The sequence below is a fragment of the Hemitrygon akajei genome, chromosome 20, assembly GCF_048418815.1.
Source record: "Hemitrygon akajei chromosome 20, sHemAka1.3, whole genome shotgun sequence".
NCBI classification, from domain to species: Eukaryota; Metazoa; Chordata; class Chondrichthyes; order Myliobatiformes; family Dasyatidae; genus Hemitrygon; species Hemitrygon akajei.
In genome coordinates, this window is record NC_133143.1 from 45609941 (window position 1) to 45623008 (window position 13068).

The following is a 13068-nucleotide window of genomic DNA, read 5'->3' on the forward strand; positions in this document are numbered from 1 at the left end:
CATGCTACGTTGGCGCCGGAATCTTGATGACACTTGCGGGCTGCCCCCAGCACACTGTGTTGGTCATTGAGGCAGAATGACACATGTCACTGTATGCTTTGATGTTTCAATGTGCATATAACAAATAAAGCGAATATACAACTTGCACATTTATATTTTTTTCATACAAATCTGTGTCCTTTTCCTTATATTCTCATTTGAACCATTGTAATCTCTGCCTATCTGTTATGAGCAATTATTCCCCATTTCCAATTTTTCTTAGACATTTGAATTTTTGTTCCATTCCTCAGCATCTACAATAGGACGAGTTGCAGACACAGCAATACATATTCATTCGTCCAATGATAACTTTTCACTTAGGCATACATTACCTTCTCTGTTCCTGCAATCCAAATATTAGCATAGCAAATTGCTTTGACAGAGGAAAAGTGAATTTATAAACAACTCATAATGTTCTCCCTGATGTATGGACTGTTCAGGACAAATGCCAATACCCTGGAAAAACCCATTGATAATACTGGGATGATTATCATTTTTAGTGATATTACTACAGTCCAGTATTGCCTATATTTATATAAATCAATTGTCCAGAATTTCCTTTTAGTAATAGCTGACACCCTGTACATTATTGGAATAGGAATGTCATCAATTTTGATTTACGATGGATGTTGTATTCCTGCTGAAGGCATACTGACAGAAGCTGATAACGTAATTTTGTTAATACATCTTAAGCCATAGATCTTAAGACATAGGAGCATTTGGCCAATTGAATCTCCTGCACCATTTCATCATGACTGATCTATTTGCCTCTCAACCCCATTCTCCTGCCTTCTGCTCATAACCTTTCAAGTCCTGACTAATCAAGAACCTATCAACCTCTGCCTTTAATACACCAAGGGACTTGGCAATGAATTCCACAGATTCACTACTCTGTCTAAAGAAATTCCTCCTTGGTTCTGTTCTAAATGGACACCCCTCTATTTTGAGACTGTGCCCACTGGTCCTAAACTCTCCTATCAAAGGAAATATCCTCTTCACATCCACTCCATCTAGGCCTTTCAACATTCAATCAGTGTCAATGAAATACCCTGGTATTCTTCTAAATTCGTACAAGTACAGGCCCAGATCTTCAATTTCTGCTCATATGATCACCTTTTCTTTCCCAAAATCATTCTCATGAACATCCCCTGAACCCTCTCCAATGTCAGCATATCTTTTCTTAAATAAACGATCCAAAACTGTTCACAATACTCCAAGTGAGACCTCATCAGTGCCTTATGAAGCCTCAGCATTACGCCTTTGCTTTTATATTCTAGTTCTTCAAATGAATGCTAACATTGCATTTACCTTCCACACCAAGGATTCAACCTGCAAATTAACTTTGAGGGAATCCTGCACAAGGACTTCCAAATCCATTTTCACCTTGGAATTTTGTATTTTCTCCCTATTTAGAAAATAGTCTATACTTTTATTCATTCTACCAAAGTGCATGACCATATATTTCCCAACACGGTATTCCATTTGCCAATTCTTTGCCCATTCTCTTAATTTGTCTATTCCTCTGTAGCCTCTCTTCTTCCTCAACATAACCTATCCCTCTACTTATCTTCATTTCATCTGCAAACTTGGCCACCGAGCTATTTTTTTTCATCCAAATTGTTGACATACAATGAAAAAGGAAGAAATATTCTGTAAATAATATGTGATTTCTTGCATCATTCTACATCTTCTTATGAACTTCATCACCACTTTCTCACAGCTGAATAGATACATTATTGTGAATATCCTCATAGTAATCAGGAGAATTTACTATATCTGGCTAAACGTAATTGAGCTATCGAAAGGACAGTCAAATTTCAGCCCACTGAAGAATGATTAATTAGACCTTCGGACCCATCTGCCTAGAGTTGCCTGGGTTAGGAAATGAATGCCCCAGATGTATTCTTTATCTGGGTTGGTAAGGGGGTTGGGAGGTTTATGTTACCAGAAAACTTCCTTTTCCACACACTGATTAGAATATGGAATACAGTATTGCACTTAGCTGTTGATAGGAATAATATAAATGCATTTAACAGACATTAGATAACGTACACAAATAAGAAAGTGTGGACATACTGAGAGGATTGCATGAAAGTGGAGTGTTGATTAGAGAGGGTGAATGCTGTTAATGCTCTAAAACATGGAAATTCTGCCCAAGGATTTATTTAAGCACTTGATCAGTTTTAACCTGAAATGTTAATTCTGAAAGTTTTCACACCTCATCATGCATGTAGAATTGAATGGCAAGTATTCTTTTATGTAAACGTATAAAAAGAGGCTGTGGGGTGAACATCACTGAGATCAGAGAATGCACTCTGCACAGTTGCTGTTGCAGAATCAGTATTGCAGCATGCATATTCACTCACGGCATGGCATATCCTGCACTGCAGTAGCAAGCCTTTACATTGTGTGAAAGTTCCTCACCGAAGTATAGAATCCACACTTTTAGGTCCTACAGTCCTTGATATCACAGGTAAGACCATTGCTTGGCAGTAGAATGGTGTCTGCCTTAGTCCTTACCCCACTTTTCTCATCTACAACTGTGCAATGTCCCAGTCTTATTAGTGATCACTCTTCTCTAATGCAATGCATATTTTCCCCAAAGAAAATTCATTACTTGAAGAGCTCTTATTGTCACATAAGACTACACAATAAAATGTACAGCTCATGTGCAATTTAAAATGTAACACACATTTTCTGTTCCTCTGAGGGGACTCACAATATTTATGCATGCCATATACAGTGCAGCATGCACAACTGAAAATCATTCCGCCATATTCTTCTGCACATTACTTGTGTGTTTGTGTGTGTTTCCCCTGCTCATCATTGTTTAGTACCTTTAAAGTACCTGCCCAAGCCTGTGCCCTGGAAACCTTCCAAGGTGCAAATCCATGGTCTCATGAGACTCACGGATGCCTATAAAGTGCAGAAGAATCTCATACAAATTAAGGAATGAAAGTGACACGGAAACAAAGAGACATTTGGAAATAAAGAGAAAACGTGTGTATTTGGATAGGATTGAAGATGGGGAAACATCATGAGACAAATACTCACAGAAAGAAGGAAACAGATTCTTCTGTATCATATATCATAGAAAGATGATAAAGAGACACAATCAATATAATTCAGTGCCTCCTAATATTAGTTATGAAGAATATGGGCCATTAAATTAGCTTCAATTTGAAAGCTACGTTAGTAGCAGCTGGTGACAGGATTACATTTTTCCACCTTGTCCAAACAATGGCTCCTATTATTAGAGAAATGTCAGTTTAATTAAACTTCTTTCAGTTAATGTAAGTAACTATTAACTGGCTGTCTTTGATTCCTGTTTAAAATACTTAATGAATATCACCACAGAGATGTCAGTTTGATATTTTAACAGAAGTTTATGAAATGAATGGAAAGTGATTTATTACCTAGCATCATTAGAAAAACCTGAGATCATTGCAAAAGCATAGACTCCACAGAATAACCACAATCCATCCTAACAATCCTGGGTACTTAAGCATACATATCCAGATAAAATGGAAAAGCAGTGAATGATCGTGGCAGAAATGTTTCAGAAGGTTATTGCAGAAGATGACAATCTGCTTTCTAAGTTCTGGAGTCAATCATGTGTGTGGAGTACACTTCCTGATCCAAAGAATGTCACCACATTTCAATCCTGTACTATTGGTGCCCTTCAGATAACAGTGCATCCATCATTTTACAAATGTCCTGATGAGTAACACACATTAGCGTTTACTTTGACTTTGACTGATGGTAGGCACAGCTCTGCACCATGAAATTGATGCTCTAATAACTGCATCCAGTAGCTTCTACTAAGAATGACTTGCCTATCTTTGTCTCTCTGATCTTGTAGCTTTTTAGGCCTATGTATGAGAAGTATAAAACAGCAAGTTGAAAAGTAGCCAAATAACAAAAAACGTTTAGAGCACTGGATCTTCAATGTCATTACACCTGAAAATAGGCATCCATTACCAAGAATTTTCTTCCCAAGCCATTGGCATTGGGCAGCCAGTCAGAAGTGGACCACACTTGTGTAGGTGAATTCAAATTTCGAGTGCCTGTAGGAACACTTGCCAAAAATGTTTCCATAATTTTGGTCCTGGTAGAGTGTTTATTTAGAGAGAAAGGAAGAAGCAAGTTATGAAGTGTTTGCTTTTTGGTAAGAACTTCCTCACTTTGATCTCCCACATTCTGCTTTAATGCCGAAACCTCAGAGCAGGACAAGGACTGCATTAACAATGAGCTTTCATGCGTCTGACTTCTAAGTTGGAGTTGAATGTATTTCCAACACCTCATATTTGATAGAATATGTGAGGACATCAAAGCATTGCATTCAAAGCGAACTATTGCTTTCACCCTGAAGCAGAGACAGCATTAAGAAGCAAAATGTAATTTGGCTGTCCTTGTTTAGCTCTGTGGATGTTTTATGGCATTGCTGGAATACTCAATACACTGAATCATCCAGCCACTAGTCAAAGCAGTGAGTCTGAGGCTGAAGACCCTAAAGAGCAACCCATGAATCTGTGCAGATTGCATCATTTAGGATTTTATTCAACTGCCAAAAATGTGATAGATTAAACCATAGGATGCTGTAAAGGATGCTACTGCCTCCTGCATTATCCTGGAGATGCTCTGTGATGTTCAAGAATTATATTGACCCACTGCATGCTGCACAACCTCAAAAACTGAGATGAAGTGGAATTTCTTCACCCAAATATTTGTAAGTCTTGAAATTCTCTACCCCAGAGGATTCCGTTTGCTTGGTTATTGAACATATCTGAAAGAGACACTGATAGATTTTTGTAACTAAAGGAATCAAGGGATACAAGAAAAAGTGCAGGTAGTAAGATGTGAAGACCTGCCATAAACTTACTGAATTGAGGAGTGGCACAAAGTTCAGTGTAGTTAATATCTGAGTGATGTAATTATATTGCTTGATTAAGCATTATTTGTTTGTTTACATAATTCATTGTGGTTCATATGTAAGAAATATGTGAACGGCATATGTCCTTATGTCACCGCGTCATAAGTGCACACCTCACTAAAGAAAAGGAAAGTAAGAATGAAATAAAGCCATTTTCCAACTCCCGTGTTTTTCTTTTGATTAGTTTCTAGAGTTACAAAACATAACACAAATGACCAAAAGTTCTTGCCCTGCATCTGTTTCTTTTGATATTCAGTTTTCAGATTTATTGAAGAGTAGATTCCCTAGTTGTTGACCAACTAACAAGAAAACATACTTTAATTACCTGCAGCTAGCAATATCTGATAGATGATACAACCTTTTTTTGAAAGCTGACATGAACAAAATAGTCAGTTTTATTAAGGATGGTATTACTGTTTAATTATATTGCTCCTCCATTTGTAGATGCCTCAGTTATATTAAGCTAGGAATTACTTAATCTTTAAAGGAATGGATATAATAGACTCATACAGCATGGGTACAGACAATTCTGCTCAATGAGTCCATGCCGACCATGGTGCTATCCATGATGTCCACCCAGCTAGTCCCAAATATCCTGTGCATGGTCCATATCCCTCTACGACCACCCCATATCTTCCTATCTAAGTGCTTGTTAAAGATACACTGTACCTGCCTCAACTACTTCTTTTGGTAGCTTAATCTGTGTACTCATCACCTTCTACATGATTAGATTGCCTGTCAGGACCCTTTTACACTTTCCCCTCTCACCCTAAACCAATGCCACCTCGTTTGAACTCCCCAAAACTGGGGAAAAGATTCTTATCATCCACCTTATCCATGTCTATCATAATTTTTTACACTTCTAAAAATTCATCTCTCATTCCCCAAATAATAAAGATCTATCCTGGCCAATCTTTTATTATAAGTCAGGCCTTACAGTCCTGTAAGGATCTTCATAAAGGTTATCTACAGTCTTTCCAGGTTTAACCATGATTTTTTTTTAATAATAGAGTACCTAGGACTGTACATGGCATTTGCAGTGGTATCACCAACAAATTATGCATTGTTGGATAATCCCTCAACTCCTATACTCAATGTCCTGAATATAGCCAGCATGCTAAATGTATTTTTCAACATCCTGTCTACCTGTGACATGGCTTTCAATGAGCTAAGTACTTGCACTTGCAGGTGCATCTGAACCTTTACACTCTCTAATGCCATATAGTTCATAGTATAAGTTCTATGCTGGTTTTACTTTACAAAAATATTTCTCCACATACTTAACAGTATTGAAAACCATTTGCCACATCTTATCCCACTTCCCTAAATGATCAAGATCCCTCTGTAATCTACATTAGCCTTCTTCACTATTAATAACACCATCTAAGTTTGTGACATCTGCAAATTTGCTGATCAAGCCATGTGCGTTTGCATTCAAATCCTTTATATGAATAATACATAACAGGTGCCCTATTACTGATATGTGAGGCACATTATTAATCACAAGTCTCTATTTGGAGAAATAGTCTTCAGCCACCAGCTTTGGCTTCCTACATCTGAGTCAATTTTGAATCTACTTTGCCAAACTAGCTCTCCATTGGATTCTATGGTACGAATGGCTGGCTTGGCACCAGTGAACCATAGTGATGTTTCTGGCCTGCTTACAAAACTTCTAAATATACCTATTCTAAACTTTCGCTGCAGTCTGCACCCTATAATTTCACTTTAACCAACTGATTTTTGAACCACCTTAATGAACCAGCAATTTCACAATATTCTGATGTACTCAGCAGACATAACTTCTTCTTCGATGTAGGTACGGCACCTTTAAGCGAATGAAGGTACATCAACGTAGGTGAAAGAGAGGAAGGAGGGGAGACACTAAGAGGCTGCAATGCTGTGCACTGAAAGTTTCTCTACCTGGCATCTTGTTTGCAGATGTAAAGTCACTGGAGAACAAGATTGAGGACCTAAGGGTAAGATTGCTGTAATGGAGGGAAATTAGGAATTGCTGTGATCTGTGTTTCACTGAGATATGGCTCACTTTGGACACACCAGACACATTGGTAGGATCTGAGTGCTTTCCAATACACAGGATGGACCGAACTGTTGATTCAGAGAAGGCAAAAGGTTGGGTTCTGTGTTTCATGATAAACTCTGTATGGTGCTTAGACGCAGCAGTCTTGGACTTGTCACCCTCTTGATCCCCCAAATTTGAACATTTAACGATTAAGTGCCAACTATTCTGCACTCCAAAACAGTTCTCTGTGATTCTGGGTGCAGTTTATATTCCATCAAAAGCTGATGTTAACCAGTCACTCAAGATATTGAATGCCACCATGACCAAACAAGAAAAGCCCACCCCAGTGCATTTCATAATTGGGGACTTCAGTCAGGCTTGTTTGAAGAAATCTCTGCCCAATTACCATCAGCATATAAACTGCAGCGTCAGAGGTCCCAACACACTAGACCTCTGTTATACTATGATTAGGAATGACTACTGTTCTGTGCCTAGACCACATTTCAGAAAATTGAATCACTTGGCTGTTCCTTTACTACTTGCATACAGGTCGAGGCTAAAGAACAAGGCTGTCCTGATGAGGACACCAAAGAGGTATTTAAGGGAGGCAAAGGAAGGGCTATAGGGTTGTTTTGAATTGCTGGACTGAGCCATGTTTGAGGCTGAATGCCAGATCAGTGGCATTCAGGTCTGGCAATCAAGTAAGATACAAGAAGTCCAGAAAGCCATCTCACGTGCAAAATGACAATTCCAGACCAAACGTGCGCTACAGGGGCATGCAAGAAATCTGTGGCATGGCTTGAACGCTATTACCTCTTAAAAAGTGAAACCAAGCAACACAGATGACAAGGCTTGTGTCCCAGATGAGCTCAATGTCTTCTATGCTCACTTTGACCATCAAAACATGAAGGAACCTTCATAAACCCTCCACAGCCCCTGATAACACTGTGATTTCAGTCTCTGAGGCCGATGTGTAAGCAGGGAAAATCTGGCCCAGGCAGGCTACCTGGCCAAGTGCTAAAGGTCTATGCTGATCAACTGGCTAGCATGTTCACGATTTCTTTAACCTTTCATGTTATGAAGAACCTACGTGCTTCAAGCAGGCTTCAATTATATCCATGCCTAAGAAGCCTCAATGACTGCTGTCCAGTTGCACGTACCTCTACAGTGATGAAATGTTCTGAGAGGCTGGTAATGAAACATATCAACTCCTGCTTGATTAGCAACTTAGATCCACATTGCCTACCAGAGCAACAAGTCCACAGCAGATGCTATCTCATTAACTCTTCATTCAACCCTTGAACATATGGACAGCAAAGATGCATACATTAGGATGCTCTTTATTGACTACAGCTCAGCGTTCACTACCATCATCCCATCAAAACTAATCAATAAGCTCCAAGACCTTGACCTCCTCATGCAATTGGATCCTGGATTTCCTCGCCTCCTGGGCCCAACATGTAAGTGAAATTATGAAGAAAGCATGACAGCACCTCGACTACCTTAGGAGTTTCTGAGATTCGGTAGTACATCTAAAACTTTGTCAAACCTCTACAGATGTGTAGTGGAGTTTATATTGAGTGGCTTCCTCAGAGCCTGGTAGGGAACTATCAGGTTCTCCCCTGAAGGGAGAAGACTAGAAAAAGTAGTAGATACAGTCCAGTCCATCACTGGTAAAGACCTCCCAGCCACTGAGCACATCCATATGAAACACTTCCACAGGAATCCCTACTTTAGGGATCCCCATCACCCAGGGCATGCTCTTGTCACACTGCTGCCATCAGGGAGTTGATACAAGGAGCCTCAGCACTTACACAATCAGGTTAGGAACAGTTCCTACCCCTCACCCATCAGGCTCTTGAACCAAACTGGATAACCTCACTCAACTTCACTTGTCCCATTATTAAAATGTTCCTACAACCAATGGACTCAATTTCAAGGACTCTTCATCTAATGTTCTCAATACTTATTGCTTATTTATTTTTATTATTATATCTTATTTTGTATTTGCACAATTTATTGTCTAGTTGGGTATCCTTTCATGTATTCTGTAATGATTATTATTGAGTATGCCCACAAGAAAGAGTCTCAGGGTTAAATATGGTGACATATATGTTCTTTGATAATAGAATTGACTTCGAACTTTGAAGATTCAACATGACATCTAAAACTTTGACAAACTTCTATAGATGTGTGCTGAAGAGTTTATTGACTGGCTGCATCACAGCCTGGTATGGAAACACCAATGCCCTTGAATGGAAAATCCTTCTAAAACTAGTGGATATGGCCCAGGCCATCACTGGTAAAGCCCTACCCAACACTAAGCAAATCTACATGGAGCACACTGTCGCAGGAAAGCTGCATCAATCATCAAGAATCCACACCACACAGGCCATGCTCTCTTCTAGCTGCTGCCATCAGGAAGGTACAGGAGCCTCAAGACTCACATCACCAGGTTGAGGAACAGTTATTACCCCTCAACCATCAGGCTCTTGAAGCAGAGGCAATAACTTCACTCAATTTAACTCGCCCCATCACAGAACTGTCCCACAACCTATGCATTCACTTTCATGGACTGTTCCTCTCATATTCTCAACATTTATTACTTATTTATTTTTTCTTTCATATTTGCACTGTTTGTTGTCTTTTGCACATTGGTTGTTTGTCTGTCCTGTTGGGTGTTGTCCTTTATTGTTTCTATTATTTTTCTTGAAGTTGCTTTGCATGCCCACAATACAACAAACCTCAGAGTTGTACATGGTGACATATATGAACTTAGAAATAAATTTACTTTGAACTTTGAACATTGATCTGAACTTCCAGACCAGTCCTTGTTAAAGACCTTGATGAAGTTCAAATTCACAATCTACCCTCATCTACCCTGTTAGGTCCTTTTCAAAAAGGATTCAACAAATACGAATTTCCTTGCACAGAGCCATGTTGACTGTTCCTAATTAGACTCTGTCTATTCACATACTGGTAGACCCTGCCCCTCAGAGTTCTCTCCAGTAACTTCTCCACTACTGATGTCAGGCTGACTGGCTTGTATTTCCTGGGCTTATTCTTGCTACTCTTCCTAAACAACAGAGAAACAGTAGCTACAATTCAGTCTTCAAGAACTTCACCCATGACTAATGAAGAAGCAAATAACTCTGCACGGATCGGCACTATTTCTTTTCTATCCTCCCACAGAGTCCAAGAATGTCCTCAAGTCAGGCTCTAGGGATCTATCTACCTTAACTTTCAAATACTTCCTCCCTGATAATATTAACTTTGTTTAAAACATCTCCATTTCTTCCCCTTAACTCTTGAGCAATTCTAATTTTTTCTTCAGTAGATAGATAGATACTTTATTCATCCCCATGGGGAAATTCAACTTTTTTCCAATGTCCCATACACTTGTTGTAGCAAAACTAATTACATACAATACTTAACTCAGTAAAAAATATGATATGCATCTAAATCACCATCTCAAAAAGCATTAATAATAGCTTTAAAAAGTTCTTAAGTCCTGGCGGTAGAATTGTAAAGCCTAATGGCATTGGGGAGTATTGACCTCTTCATCCTGTCTGAGGAGCATTGCATCGATAGTAACCTGTCGCTGAAACTGCTTCTCTGTCTCTGGATGGTGCTATGTAGAGGATGTTCAGAGTTATCCATAATTGACCGTAGCTTACTCAGCGCCCTTCGCTCAGCTTCCGATGTTAAACTCTCCAGTACTTTGCCCACGACAGAGCCCGCCTTCCTTACCAGCTTATTAAGACGTGAGGCGTCCCTCTTCTTAATGCTTCCTCCCCAACACGCCACCACAAAGAAGAGGGCGCTCTCCACAACTGACCTATAGAACATCTTCAGCATCTCACTACAAACATTGAATGACGCCAACCTTCTTAGGAAGTACATTCGACTCTGTGCCTTCCTGCACAAGGCATCTGTGTTGGCAGTCCAGTCTAGCTTCTTGTCTAACTGTACTCCCAGATACTTGTAGGTCTTAACCTGCTCCACACATTCTCCATTAATGATCACTGGCTCCATATGAGGCCTAGATCTCCTAAAGTCCACCACCATCTCCTTGGTCTTGGTGATATTGAGACGCAGATAGTTTGAGTTGCACCATATCACAAAGTCCTGTATCAGTTTCCTATACTCCTCCTCCTGTCCATTCCTGACACACCCCACTATGGCCGTGTCATCAGCGAACTTCTGCACATGGCAGGACTCTGAGTTATATTGGAAGTCTGATGTGTACAGGGTGAACAGGACCGGAGAGGGTACGGTTCCCTGCGGCGCCCCTGTGCTGCTGACCACTGTGTCAGACCTACAGTCTCCCAACCGCACATACTGAGGTCTATCTGTCAAGTAGTCCACTATCCAATCCACCATGTGAGAGTCTACTCCCATCTCCGTTAGTTTGTGCCTTAAGATCTTGGGCTGGATGGTGTTAAAGGCACTAGAGAAGTCAAGGAATGTAATCCTCACAGCACAACTGACCCCCTCTAGGTGAGAGAGTGATTTGTGCAGCAAATACGTGATAGCATCCTCCACTCCCACCTTCTCCTTATACGCAAACTGAAGAGGATCCTGGGCGTGCCTGGTTTGTGGCCTCAGATTCTGTATTATCAGCCGCTCCATGGTCTTCATCACGTGCGACGTCAAGGCAACAGGTCTGAAGTCATTCAACTCCTTTGGTTGTGGTTTCTTCAGTACCGGGACAATACAGGATGTTTTCCACTGTCTGGGTACTCTTCTCTGCTCCAGGCTCATGTTGAAGATGCGCTGTAGTGGTTCTCCCAGCTCAGTCGCACAGGCCCTCAGTAATCGTGGGGAAACTCCATCCGGTCCAGCCGCCTTGCTGGTACAGATCTTCCTCAGTTGACCTTCCACCTGTGCAGCCGTAATCCTGGGCGTGGGCAAGGTCTCCTGTGAGTGGCTATTTTCCTGTGAGGGAAGTAAGCCTGGTGAGGATGAGATTGAGCTGTCGAACCTGTTGAAGAAGTTGTTCAGCTGGTTCGCTTTCTCCACATCTCCACTTATGTTCGCCCTCCGCTTTGAATAGTAAGTACCTAGGAGAAATAAAATCCCACCTAGCTCCTGTTATTCAAGAGCACTTATTCTCTCTTAGCTACCTTTTTACCTTTAATATACACTCAGTGGCCAAGTTATTATGTATACTTGTACACCTGCTTGCTAATGCAAATATCTAAACACCCAATCATGTGACAGCAACTCATTGCATGAAAGCATGGAGGCATGGTCAAGAGATTGAGTTGTTGTTCAGACCAAACATCAGAACAGGGAATAAATAAGATAAAAGTGTCTTTGACTGTGGTATAATTGTTGATGCCAGATGGGTGGTTTGAGTATCTCAGAATCTGCTGATCTCCTGGAACAACAGTCTTGAAACCTTACAGAGAATGTTGCAAGAGACAAGAAACATCCTGTGAATGGCAGTTCCATGGGCGGAAACACCTTGTTAACGAGAGAGGTCGAAGGAGAATGACCAGACTTGTTCAATCTGACAGGAAAGCAACAGTAACTCAAATAACCACATGTTACAAATGCAGTGTGCATCTCTGAATGCAGAACACTTTGAACCTTGAAGTGGATGGGCGACAACAGCAGAAAAGCACAAATACATGCTGGATGGTCATTTTATTAGGTAGGTCCTGTACCTTATAAAGTGGTAACTAAGTGTAGCCATAGAACCTCTTGGTATTTTCCTGAACCTTATTTTCTCGATCCATCTTATACTCTCACTTTGTGCTCCTGCTCTCCCTCTTAAAAGAATTCTTAATTTTTTTTTATAGTCATTCCAGGATTCACTTGCTCCTAACCTCCTTCAGAGCAAGTGACAAGGCAGCCCTAACAACAGCAAGGGCCAAACTGTCCTGGGCCATCAGAGGAACAAAGCATGCACACGCACAGCGAATCCACAGCCACTTCCAGGACAGCGGCAACACGCAGTACCTGTGGAAGGGCATCCAGGACATTACCAATTACAGGACAACATCACCTGACTGTGCAGGTGATGCCTCCCTCCCAGATGCGCTGAATAACTTCTACGCCCGTTTTGAGG